We start from the raw sequence: 14,010 nt of genomic DNA on the forward strand, positions 1-14,010 counted from the left end.
AGTAAAAGAAATGCTTAGGATGTGAGCAAGATCTAGTAGATAACCACATCATCGTGGTTGTTAGGTTTTGTGTGTGACTTGTTTAATCTTTTTGTGTTTAGTTGATGAAGCAAGAAGACTCACCACTTACATTTTGCTCAAAATAGATGGAGGGCGGGGAGTCGACGCTCCATCTCGAGGATGAGTACACTTGGAGGCGATGGATACCCAATGTGACTAGAGGTGTGGATCACTTCCTTAGGTATCTATGTTATGTGTGGACACCTGCTAACTTATGTTATGTGTAGTTTCCACACTGATTTGGTGTTAGAGATGATTGCTTTGAGCCTAGGACCTTTTCTTTTATATGTATTTGATCTGGGTAGGCATATGCTTGAATACTTTTGTTTGTGTATATTCATTCATCTACTTTGTCATCATATATATCTGTATCCCGAGGTTGTACTCATTACTTTACTTGGGGAAACACTTGTTCATATTTATATATTTTGAAATTCGGATATGGTCCATTTTTGTTATTCCACTTTAATTATTTGAGTAGTAAGCTTCTAAGTGAAACTAGGCTACTTTTTCTTTTGGAAAATATGAACAAGTCATTTTATTTACTATGCGATATCAACTTTAGAGATCAACTAATTAAAAGTTTTAAAAAATCACTAAAATTTAGGTTCATGTATTCTCACTTGACATAATTGTGAAACTAAATTGAGTAACATGCTTTATAAAATGAAAAAATAAAATAATTAAGGTATAGCCTTAGAAATTAGGGTGTTACATTCAAGACCAAATCTGAAGATGGTTTCTTTCTCTTTATTTTTTATGGCGGTTTGCGGTGGGTGTGGGCACAACATCAAAAGTGGCTACCATTTGCCATGCGTCGACAATGGAAACTAGTGCATGACAGTCTTGCATGATGCACTACTAGAAAATTGACTTTTAACATTGCTTTGTTAACATCGACTATGATGAAAACTGATGGGGTGTTGCTAGGTGCACCCAACATTATTGTTGGTGCACCCTGCACTTAAGATGAAATGATGAAAATACCCTTGATCCGTAATCCTTTTAAGTTGATCCGTAAGCCTTTTACGGATCAAGTTGATTCGTAAGACTTCTACGGATGAAGTTGATCCGTGTTGTTCCGTAAAAGACTTACAGATCAAGTTGATCCGTAAGCCTTTTACGAATCAGCTTGGTCCGTAAGCCTTTTACGGAACAACATGGATCAACTTGATCCATAGAAGTCTCACTACTAAAAAAACAGCTTTCTACATCGCCCAATTAACATAGGTTATAGCTAAAACCGATGTTAACGAAAGCACGGTGGCATTTTTGTAAATAAGTAGACTTAGTTAACATCGGTTTTTCCAAAACCGATGTTAGTATGCCATTGTTAACATCGGTTTTGTAAAAACTGATGTTATCGAGTCGATGTTAACATCGGTTTTATTATAACCGATGTTACATAGTTGATGTTAACATCGGTTATTTTTAAAAAACCGATGTTGTTATCATTATAAATTAAACTTCTGAAATTGCACAACCCGCGCTTGAACCCTATCGTTCTTCTTCTTTCTCCTTGTGCTTGAACCCTATCGTTCTTCTTCTTTCTCCTTGTGTCAAAGTCGTCTGCGCTTCCGTGACTGCAACCACATTGTGGAGATCGTGTTTGTGGAGATCGTCTTTGGCACTTATCCATTGAGGTACGTCCTTTCGTTTTAACATTAGGCGTTCGTCGTTTTAACCCAGGGCTTTATTGTTGTTTCTCCTTCTGCCTGAGTTCGTGTTTGTCGCAAACTGGGCTGCGCTTCCGTGACTGCAACCACATTGTCGAGTTCGCGTTTGTGGAGTTCGTGTCTGCGCTTCCATCGAAGGTATGTCTCTGTTGTATGTTAATGATGAAAATCCATTGTTCAATGGTCTGTCTTTGTTGTGATGTTTTGAAACCCTAGTTAGGCACAAAGGGTTAATCATAACTGAATGTGTAGTGATTTAGGACCATATGTAACTGCCTTAAGCAGTTATTGCAGAATAAATTATGGAGTAACAGCAGGGGGGTTAGGCAGTTTTTAGTGGGTTTTTAGGAAGGGAGACATAAGGCTGTCAAATTTACATAGAGGGTTTCAGGGACAAAGCTTTGATTTACACAGAGGGTTTCAGGGACAAAGCTTTGATTTACATATTGAATTTCATCCAAATTTTTGACAAGTCATTGTTACTTCCATGAATATTGATATTGTATCATGCTTAATTATATGCATTTGCTTATTCTGATCATTGTGTGTTGTGTGATTAGTTCTTCCATGCAGGTACATGATTCCTATTTGTTGTGAGAGTGAAATGATGGGCAGCAGCACCAATTGAGGTGAGTTTATATTTCCTTTTTTTTTGTCTTTATCTTTGTTAGTTTATTATATAGTTTTTATTTTATATGTTTAAGTTTTAAATGTGTAAAAAATAGAAATAGAAAGGTCTGGTGATTGCTTAGGAATTCCTTGCTGTTTCATGGCATTCCTTTTGAACCTGAAAAGGTGCTTATGATGGCCTTTGGTTAAATTTCTGATTATATGTATTGGGGTCCTTGTGCTGGGTTATTGTTGGGTTTGTTTTGCTTTTTGGAAGGTGGCACTTTTGTGTCTTGTATCTTTTATTTTCAGTACATGTGGTACTGTTTTGTTTAATATTTTTTTTTGAACTGCAAAAATCAATATATTATATATGAAATTCAGTACTAGGTGTACTGAAGATACAAAGTTAAAAAGCAAGACAATTAGAGTCTGCATCCCATTAGGAGAGACCGAATATAGCCCACAAAAATACAAACCCATCCCCTCTAAGAAAGAACATCCTTTAGATTGGTTGACCAGAAATTAAAGTGCATTTGGAAGTCCTTCTCCACACATTTTATCCAGGACCAGGTGTGGAACAAGGCATCATCCATGACCTTTTCAGGAGTGAACGGTTGGTTCTTGAATATCTTGGCATTTCTATGGTACCAAATGGAGAAGGACAGGGCTAGCCACAGAAATTCCCATCTTTTGTTTGTACTATCTTTGCTATTCCACTGGGTGAATTGTAAAAAATGATTCTTTGGATCTATGGAATAGGAACCCACTCTATTAACCCATCTCATTGTCTCCCACCAAAGACTCCTAGTCTTTTCACAGTTGAACATAAGATGATAAATCGATTCTTCTTCATGGTCACATAAAGGACAGCTATAAGAAGGCAGTGTGACCTGTGTCTTTCTAAGATTGTCCCTAGTAGGAAGTCTATTCTTGAAAAGTCTCCAAGAAAAAGCACTCACTTTTGGGGGAATTTTCAATTTCCACATAATGTTAAGAACATTGTCTTCACTATCACTATGGTGAGCCTCCTGCAGCACTTTGTAGGCAGAATTTGTTGAAAAAACTCCATTAGTGTCTGGCTTCCACCAAAGGAAATCTCTGTTGGATTGGTGAATGTGAACAGAATCGATCTCAACTAGGAAATCAGCTGCCAATTGAATTTCATGATCAAAAAAATTCCTTCTCCATGATAACTTCCATTCCCACCTACCCTCCACAAAATCTCCCATAGAATTGATTGATGAATTTTGTTGTTTACTTATTAAATATAACTGGGGATATTTTCCTTGGAGAGTACAGTTGTCCTCCATCCATTTATGCTTCCAGAAATTGATGCTGGACCCCCTTCCCACTCTCCATTTTAAATTATCAGTTAAGCATTCATTGTGATGCTGCTGGAAGATACTCTTCATATCCTGCCACCATTGGGAAGTGAAATTCCTCCTTCCACCACAAATCAACTCCTTCCACCCACCATACTTAGAGATTAAAATTCTAGACCAAGGTTGGTCTTGATTGTTAGCCAGCTGCCACCCCCATTTTCCAAGTAAAGCCGCATTAAATAAAGATAAGTCTTTAATCCCTAGACCCCCTTTGTTCTTAGGAAGACAAACTTTGTCCCACTTCACCCAAGGAATCTTGCTAGCCTCTTGGTGACTTCCCCATAGAAAATTTCTCTGGATGGAGACAATTTTTTGCACCACTTTTTTGGGGATCCTAAAGAAGGATAGAAGGTAGATAGGTAAGGCTAAGAGGACAGAATTAATAAGAGTGATTCTGCCCCCCATTGATAGAGTTCTTTGCTTCCATTTTACAAGTTTGACTTCAAACTTCCTTACAATAGGCTGCCACACGATCCAGCTCTTAGAGGACACCCCAACTGGAATTCCAAGATAAGTAAAAGGAAATTCCAAAGTACTGCAATTAAGGAATTGGGCAGCTTCCCAGCACCAACTTGTTGATTTACCCAAACAACCAAAGTGGCTTTTAGAGTAATTTATCTTGAGACCAGATGCTTCCTCAAAGCACCTCAGAACACATTTTAAGGTTCTCACATTTTGCTTAGTAGCATCTCCAAAAAACAAAGTATCATCAGCATATTGGAGGATGTTCACCTCTTCTTTTAAAGATCCCACTAGGTAGCTTCTGAACAGGTTCTTGGACACAGCTGACCTCATCAAGCCTATAAGACCTTCCGCTACAATGTTGAAGAGAAAAGGTGCAAGGGGGTCACCTTGCCTTAGACCTCTCTTAGGAGTAAACTCCTTAGATGGACTCCCATTAATTAAAATGGATATAGTTGCAGTATTTAGACAACCATTTATCCATTTCCTCCAGCTTTCACAAAATCCCATCCTTTTAAGCATGTAGTCAAGAAAACCCCAAGAAACCGAGTCATATGCCTTTTCAAAGTCGGCTTTGAAGACCATGCAAGGTTTTCAAAGTCATATGCTTTTGTCCCCCCCCCCCCCCCCCCACAATCCTAAACTGCAGATTTGATCTCCAATTCATTAAATCTGGACACAAGGCTTTCTTTGTCTCTTAGATCCAGAGAGGAGAAGTAAACACCATCCAGTATTGGCCTATTAGAACAATCCTCCAAAAATCTGTCTTTGAAATAAAGGACAGCTGCATTTTTAACCCTGCAAGGTTCATGAATCCACACACCATCCATGAAAATACCTGGAATAGCATTTTTTCTTCTTCTATGATTGATCAATCTGTGAAAATAAGTAGAGTTGTCGTCCCCTACTTTTAGCCACTTAATTCTAGCCTTTTGTCTCAACATAGATTCATATGCATAAGCTGCCTCCCACAATTGAACTTGAAGAGATTTCTTAAGAGTGACTTCCACTTGGGATAGAGGTCTGTCATTTAGAACATTCTCCAAAGCATTTAGCTCCTTTTTAATCATAGTAACTTTTCTAGCATTAGCTTCACCATTTGTTAAGCTCCACTGCTTTATGCACTGTTTGAGGAGTTTTATTTTATGGTTCAAAACATATCCTCCCCATCCTGGAGGATGATAATTGCCCCACTGCCGCTGAACAAGCAGGTTGCAGTTTTATTTTATGGTTTAGAACATTTCAAACTTTACAATGACTGGGTAATTAGGTTAATGGGTGGACAGGCAGGTTGCAGTTTTACTAATTCTGTTGCTATCCATGTGGTGGTATTAAGATGGGCACTGTTATTGTCTATAATTGAAATATAGTTTAATTGTTTTTTTCTTCTTAAAATTTGAACCGGCGCTATCATTCTTTGAATGCCATCATCTACCTTTAATGATTCACATCTAAATTGGTCCCTGTTTAATTAAATTAATTAGTTATTGCTTTAGTTTGACTGGATAGAAGTATGATATGTATTCTTAAAAAATTGTCAATGAGCTGTTTGATAGAATGACTGAAAAAGGTTTTAAATACACTCTCAGTATAATGTCTTTTGAGAGTCAATTTATCACCATGAAGTAAGAGTCATATTGTTGATAAAAGGCTTTAAATACACTTTGGCTAATTTCTGTATGGTTTTTTTTAGGGCTATCATTTACTACTGCTAATTGGTGTTGCTGCGGAAGCGCTTTGATTATATCTTTGAAGCCTCAAAGTCAGGTATTTATATCTTTGATTCAAAAACTAATTTGAAATTGTTGTTGTATGCATTACTGGTATATTTGTAACTTATGCTTTTCCTGTCTACATGACCTTTGTTTCATTGGACTGATATCTTTGAAGTATTTACTGTGATTTAAACTCTCAGAACTTGTTCATTGTTAGTGTTGAATGTTTTTGTAATTTTATCTGCTGCCCTTCTCTATATATATGTTGTGACTGCCACTGCCCTTCTCTCTCTCTTGTATTATCTTTTTTTTTTATCAGCAAAATTATAATTTGTATTAATAACTGTGAGTACCAGAGGTACTAAATATACAAGGTAGAAACCAGCAGACTAGCAGAAGCATAGGTCCTACGAATCAGGTGCCAATCTAAATAGAATACAATAACCCTGCACTGCTACCCTAATCAAAAAATGTTGTTGATAAATTACTAGACCAATAGTTGTAGGGCTGGGCAAAGCCTTTCTCCAGCTGTCTTGTCCGCAAATTCCCTTTTTTTTGCTCAGCAAAATTAGATATTATATATATTGAAAACTACCAGTGGTACTAAGATTACATTGGTAGATATAAATGTGCATTTGGTTGTTGTTTTATAACAGAACCACTTACAACAAGCTAATTGATACATAGATTGTGAATCCTCTACAGCCTATTTACTAAACACTTCCTTTAGGTTGGAGGACCACTGATTAAAATGTGTTCCAAAGTCTGTCTCCATATTTCTAAATGGGCAGGCTCCTCCTCTACATCTCCACAAAATGGGCACTGTACCTCATTTAATTATCACAACCTGCCGTCTTCTAAGATTCATCCTAGTTGGAAGTCTGTCCCTAATTGGCCTCCAAGCAAAAACCAGTGATTTACTTGGTATTTTGAGCTTCCAAATGTCCACAAAGTCCAAATTCTGATTAGCTCCCATCTGTGCTTCCCATATCAAGTCATATCTGCTTTTTGTTGAGTAGTATCCAGTTTGATCATGCTTCCAGCTGCACCTATCCTCCCTATTTGGCTGAATCTGCTGCTGTGATAGTTCTCCAAGGAAATTATCTTCCATTTGAATTTCACTATCAAAAAGAGTCGTCCTCCAAGATAGCTTCCACTCCAAGATAGCTTCCACTCCCTTAAGATTTTACTGTTTCTTTTTGCTAATATGTAAATATAAATGGTATAAGGTTATTCCGTAAAAACATGGTCTATATTTACTTCTAAGATTGTTAGGGGTAAAAATTACCATGTCCCTATGGCATAGCCTTATATTATTTATATTTACATATAAGAAAAAAAAAATAGTAAAATCTGAAGGACAAATAGTTAAGAAAGTTGTTCATTAGCTGCAAATATCCTTCCCTCCTCAAGTGCAAGGTTCTTGCGTAGCCGCTCTTGGTGCTCAGAAAATCCCAAAAACAAATCCCTCTTATTACTAGCTATTTTGAATTCTTTAGTTCCTGAATGTACAACCTTCAAATTGTTGGTCATTCCACTCTTTCTTTTCTGCAAAAAAGAAAATCAAATGCTGTGAAAACATGGATGAAGTCCTAAGAAAATCAATATCAAAGAAAACATGGATGAAATCACAATTAAAAAGCACAACTACCTATCTTTCAGAGTCCTTTGGTTAATTTGTCTTGTCTCCTTATGTGGTGGGGTTTTGTTTAATAATGTTATACTTTTGCCTTCCAAAAAAAACTTATGACTAATCCTCTTTTCATTAATCCAATTTTGTATGTTATTGTATAAAAGATCATGGGTTCTCCACCTGCCTCCACAACTCTTCCTCCTCCTCCTCCTACACCTCCTCCTCCTCCTCCTCCTCCTTCTCGTCCTCCTCCTACTCGTTTTCCTCCTACTTCGGACGCATTGGCTTCGACGTCTGCCACGAAGCGGACACACAAAGCCTCACACCTACGATCGTTGTCCACTAGACCACCTGGTGTTGAGAGACCAGTGGTGCATGTTGATCCTGCTACAGGGAAGGTCGACGGTCCCCACAAGAAGAAATTAAGAACATATTTGGGGATTGTGGCACGTGATAAGGTGGACATCACCTACGAGAACTGGAAGGAGGTCCCTACTGCTCAGAAGGACCTGATTTGCGAGGATATTCAAGTATTTCTCTTTTCTTATTTGATTGTGTGTAATTAATAGCCAAAAAATTTCATTATTGTAACAAATAAACTTTGTTTCATGTTGTCAGGCGGAATTTGATATCCCAGAGGCTTCTGACAGTAGGATGAAAAGGAAGTTACTACAGACCGTGGGGGAGAGATGGAGGCAGTTTAAATCAGACCTCACGAGGAAATGGGCCCTTGCAGCCGATCAGGACGGTGTCGAGGACACTGTCTGTGACAAATACGGCATCAGCAAGGAAAAGTGGGCCCAGTTTTGCCAGACTCGTAGAGACCCTTCTTGGGAGGTATGTTCCTTTGCCATTTAAGTTGTTTTTCATATTAAACATGATGTTGTTATACTTCATTCTACCCATTTCAAACATTATTGTTTAATTTTTCCAGGATGTGCGCATCAAGGCACAGGCCATCCAGAAGCAGAATACTGCCCCCCACGTTTTGTCTCGTGGGGGTTATGATTATTTGGAGCAGAAGCTCCTAGCTGAGAAGACCAAGAAGAAGATGCAGGAAGCTGCACAGTTAGGAAGCGTTGATGGCGTCATCGACCCTCCATCCCCGGTCAGACGCCACGTGAAGTGGAAGATGGCTCACATGAAGAAGACAAGGGAGATGACGACTGAGGCCGCAAAGGAAATCGCTGAGAAGATTGTAAGTCATTTTCAACTAACCATTACAATTATGTTTGAATATTTTGAGAATGCCATGTACCACTGTGTGTTTTCTGTGCAGGATTCGTTTGAGGAGCAGGCCACACAGGGATCGTTCGTCCCCCATGGACGTCAGGATGTTCTGGCTGCTGCTATTGGATGTCCAGAGCACCCTGGACGTGTCCGTGCTACTGGAGCCGGTGTCATCATCAAGCAATACTTTGGATCGGCTCCACGGACGTCCCGCAGCGCTTCCTCCCTGCCTCCTGACGAATTACAGCAGCTGACTCAGCAGATCAGGGACCAGCTAGAGGAGTCCATCACAGAGAAAGTGACGAGGCAGGTCATGGCATCCTTCAGCCAGCTTCAGTCACAGATGCAATCTGTGAGAAATTCTGAGCCTCTGGTTGGTCCTGGTCCCTCCGGTCCTCGGGTGAGCACAAAGGGGAGTTGTGTTGATCCCTCAGGAAATGATCCTGAGACAGGTGACTCTGATAGGTGCGGCTTGTACATAGAAGCAGATCCTGCCCGCCTGGTTGCCATGGGGAGAGTTTATGAGGGATCCACTCTTGTTCATAACACTCCTTTGTTGCCTGGCCAAGTAAAGGTGAGTGTGGACGAGGTTAAAGATGCAGATGTTGCAGTTCCTGTACCCACTGTTGAGGTTTCCTTAGTGGGGCAGGCACTTCACACCTTCCTTGCTTGGCCGACACATCTGATCAAGTCTTTATCAAAGCAGGTACTTATTGTCCTTACTATATGTTTCTTCTTTTTAAATTAATTCATTAAGCGTGCCTCAAATTTGGCTATTTAACTTTGTTTCATGAACAGGTAGTTGTGTCTTCGCCAAAACCACCTCCGAAGCCCGATCCAAAGGTCGATGATCCGCTTTATCTGATGACATTGACCATCCCAGAGCTTTTCTTGAGGCCTTATCAGGTTAGATGGGATGCCACCTTGTTCGGGGTAGTTAATCCAGATTTCCCCCTGTACATAAAGCACGAAGACCTCTCCGAAATCGCACACGGTGGTCAATGTCTCAACATATCAGTGTTACGGTTGTGGATTATGTAAGTCTTTATATAAAAGGCTTTTATTTACCTAAGTTATGGCTTTCAATTCATAAATATTTAACTTTGACTTAACATAAACAGGCATCTCACTGAAACATGTATGCGAGCGGGGAATTCTGATATCTATGGATTCCTCGAGCCTCAGTCCATTCAGAGGTCTGGGCAATCGCAGTTTGAATCTGAAAGTTACATAAAGAGTTGGATGCAAAGTTCACAACGCGATGTATATCTTGGAGCCTACCTAAACGGGTAAGTCACAAAATAACAAAATTTAATTAATGTTTACTAATGTACTAACCCATTTTAGGTTCCACTGCAGCGGACATTGGCAGATGGTGGTCATCCTGCCCAAGGAACACTTAGTTGTCTGGTTTTGTTCATTGCATAACAGGCCAGACAACTACCTTAAGGAGATTATTAATAGGTTAGTGTTCTTTTCAATACATTTGCATTGTAATACCTCAATGTACAACACCAGTTTTTAATTGTTACTCATATGGAACAGTGCTATCAAGGGTCTTGATGATGCTCCACAGCCTAAATCAAAGGCTCCTGCTAGGTGGATTGTCGTCAAGGTACGTCATTTACATAAAACTTCCACTTATATATATTCCTTTATGTGTCTGTACACTAGTTGTTTAATTAATATCCAAATTTCATTATGTATTTAGTGTAATAGACAAAAAGGAACTACTGAGTGCGGCTACTATGTCATGCACTGGATGTCCACCATCATTTTAGGAAGTTTTATAAATAATTGGGAAGCGGTAAGTTTATTTCAAACAAAATCGATTTATTTATAATTTGTATTACATTATTAACTTAATATGATTTATTTAATCATGCAGTATTTTAACGACCCTAGACCATTGGAGCCTGAGAGATTAAAAGCATTGCGGATCCAGTGGGCACAGTTTTATCTCCAAGTTAGAGATCAGGCCTAGGATTTAGGGACATTTTTTAACATTTTTTACATTTTCTATGTAACATGAACATTGAATTCATTTGTTGATTGTTCTTTATAATATATAAATCTGCTATTTGATGTTTATTATCATTAAAACTGCTTGAAAGTAGAATAAAATGTTTTTTTGCTGTGAATTGGGCCTCCTGAAATTGCATTTGACAGGTACAATTTTGGGTTTACTGTAAAAACAGAAAGTATATATAAAAAAATATTTGAAAACAACATCGGTTATTAACAAAAACCGATGTTAATATCATTACCAACATCGGTTATAATACAAAACCGATGTTAACGTTTGTATATTAACATCCGTTTTTGGGGAATAACCGATGTCAGCGTTTGTATTTTAACATCGGTTATCTGTAGATAACCGATGTCAACTAATGTACATTAACATCGGTTAATTATAAATAACCGATGTGAATATTTGAATATTAACATCGGTTATTTATAATTAACCGATGTTATACACAAAGAACTACACCAAATAATTGTATGCATCATCAACATTGACATCGGTTTTCTAGAAAAACCGATGTTAAGGGCATATATTAACATCGGTTTTTCTCGAAAACCGATGTTAAACTAACATATTAACATCGGTTTTACTGGAAAACCGATGTCAACGTTCATCATGCGTACACTTTTTTTGTTGTTGTTCATTGTGTTTAACATCGGTTATTTAGAGAACCGATGTTGTCATATGTATGTTAACATCGGTTTTCCAAAACCGATGTTAACATTCATACATTCAACATCGTCACTTTCAACATCAGTTTTAAAACCGATGTAGAATGTTCTAAATAACCGATGTTGAAAGTGTATTTTCTAATAGTGTCTTACGGATCAAGTTGATCTGTATGCTTAATATCAACATACGAACCAACTTGATCCGTATCAACCTTACGGATCAACTTGATCCATACGATTTACGAACCACCCTCACGCACACCTATCACAAATGCGAAAAAAATGCAAAGGCAGTTTTGGTATTTTTATAAAATGCTGGGTGCACCTAGCAACACCCAAACCGATGTTAAAAAATACGCGGTGGTATTTTGTAAATAAGATGTCATCATTAACATCAATTTTTTAAAAGCTGATGTTAAGAGGGGGATATCAACATTGGTTTTTTAAAATCCGATGTTGAATAAGTACTGACAACATCGGTTTTGAAAAACTGATGTTTCGTGTGCCCAGGCGAGCAGGGTTGCTTCCTCCAGAAGCAACAGCCTTCTGGAGGAATATTCTGGAGGGCCCAAGTGGGCCTGGTTGCTATTTGAACCCCCATTTTTACTAAGTACACCCCCCTGCCTTTTTTTTGGTGATTCTTTTTTCGTAAAGTTACGGAAACTTACGAATTTCGTAACGATACTTGTTTTCTTTCAGTAATGTTACGGAACATTGTGGATTACATAATCATCCCTTTTTTGACTTACGGAATGTTGCGGAACCTCACTAGTTGTGCAACGATGCTTCCATTTGATTTCCGGTGTGTCACGGAACCTTACGGATTGTGCATCAATATTTTCTTTTGTTTTCCGGCATGTCCCGGAATTTCACAAATTGCCTAATGATGGGTGCCAAGCACCTTACAAGGACCAAATAAAAGTCTCCTGTCATCAAGCAAAGGTCCCCGGACGAAATTAGGGTATGACAGTTGCACCTCTTTACTTGTCTTTTATTGGAGATAAAAGGAAAGTAAAGATAAGACACTAATTTTGTTCCTCTTGGTTGATGAGAGTCGCGGGTGACCATAAAATTTCCGCATGCAAATGACTTGTCGTTCCCGAGGGAACAAAAGGTGCAGAGGACGATGTCAGTCTCTGCATGCTATCAAGCGTTTTGTCTTACAGATAGCAAAAGAATGTTTATACGGATAACCACTCGGGTATTTCCGCCCGTCAGCGTGACTCAAAAGTCAGTATGACAGATCTTGTGAGTGCGGAAGATGATGTAAATCTCCGCGTGTCAACGGGCTTGTCGGCCGCGATTGGCGAAGGGTGCAGAATGACCATAATTTGTCTCTGCGTGCCATCGGACACGAATGTGTCTGAATGGCAAAGGGGTGCGGAATGACCAAATTTTGTCTCCGCATGTCATCGGGCCCGCCGCCTCTGGATGACAAAAGGGTGCAGAATGACCAAATTTTGTCTCTGCGTGCCATCGGACACCACTGTGTCTGAATGGCAAAGGGGTGCAGAATGACCAAATTTTGTCTCCGCATGTCATCGGGTCCGCCGCCTCTGGATGACAAAAGGGTGCAGAATGACCAAATTTTGTCTCTGCGTGCCATCGGACACGACTGTGTCTAAATGGCAAAGGGATGCGGAATGACCAAATTTTGTCTCCGCATGTCACATGACCTCAGGGTCAGTATGACAGAGATTGTGGGGCGGCCGACAAAAGCAAGGCTCTTGCTCCTACGTATCCTCCAATGAGGAACTCAGACCTACGTAGTTCTAGATAACTTGTGAGACTTGAAAAAGTCTCCACCGGAAGATGTTGACATCTCCGGAAAAGGCGCAGATGACCATATTGGCCTCTGCTCATCAATCACACTTGGGGTCACTGAATGACGAGGTGCGGATAACTGTAAGGTGTCTTCGCGGGTTACCAGCTCTTGGGTCATGGCAACAAAAGGCAGTGTGGTCGACAAAAGCGAGGCTCTTGCTCCTACGTATCCTCCAATGAGGAACTCAGACCTACGTAGTTCTGGATAACTTGTGAGACTTGAAAAAGTCTCGGTGTTTTCTCCACTAAAATGCAAACATGCTTTAGCAAAGGAGACAAATATTCCAACTGATTAAAGCAACATATGCCTTTTTGAGTGAAAAACAATGCGTCTACCGGGGAAGGAGAGTCTGCTGATGAAACCCCCCCATAACCATAAATGAGATTTTGGATGTTAGCATTTCATTTCTAAATGACCATTTAAAGGAAACACTGGGTTCGACAAAAATAGAAGAAAATCACTCAAAGTGTATCAATCTCGCACAGGTAAGTGTTTCATCCTAATTCCGAACCATAGATATGTCATGACTTGACTTTCCAAATTATTTCCTATCAAATCAAAAATTACATGCGTGATCATGAATCAATAGGACTTCCCTTGGGAATGGGTTCTTTTAGTGGTTTTTTTTTTCGGCTTTTGTGTGTTTTTGGCCTTTTCCTTTTCTGTTCTTGTTTGACGCGAGGCGAGCAAGTCATCGACGCACAGGATTTTGGTTGGT

Source organism: Glycine soja, chromosome 16 (assembly GCF_004193775.1).
Source record: "Glycine soja cultivar W05 chromosome 16, ASM419377v2, whole genome shotgun sequence".
Taxonomy (NCBI): Eukaryota; Viridiplantae; Streptophyta; class Magnoliopsida; order Fabales; family Fabaceae; genus Glycine; species Glycine soja.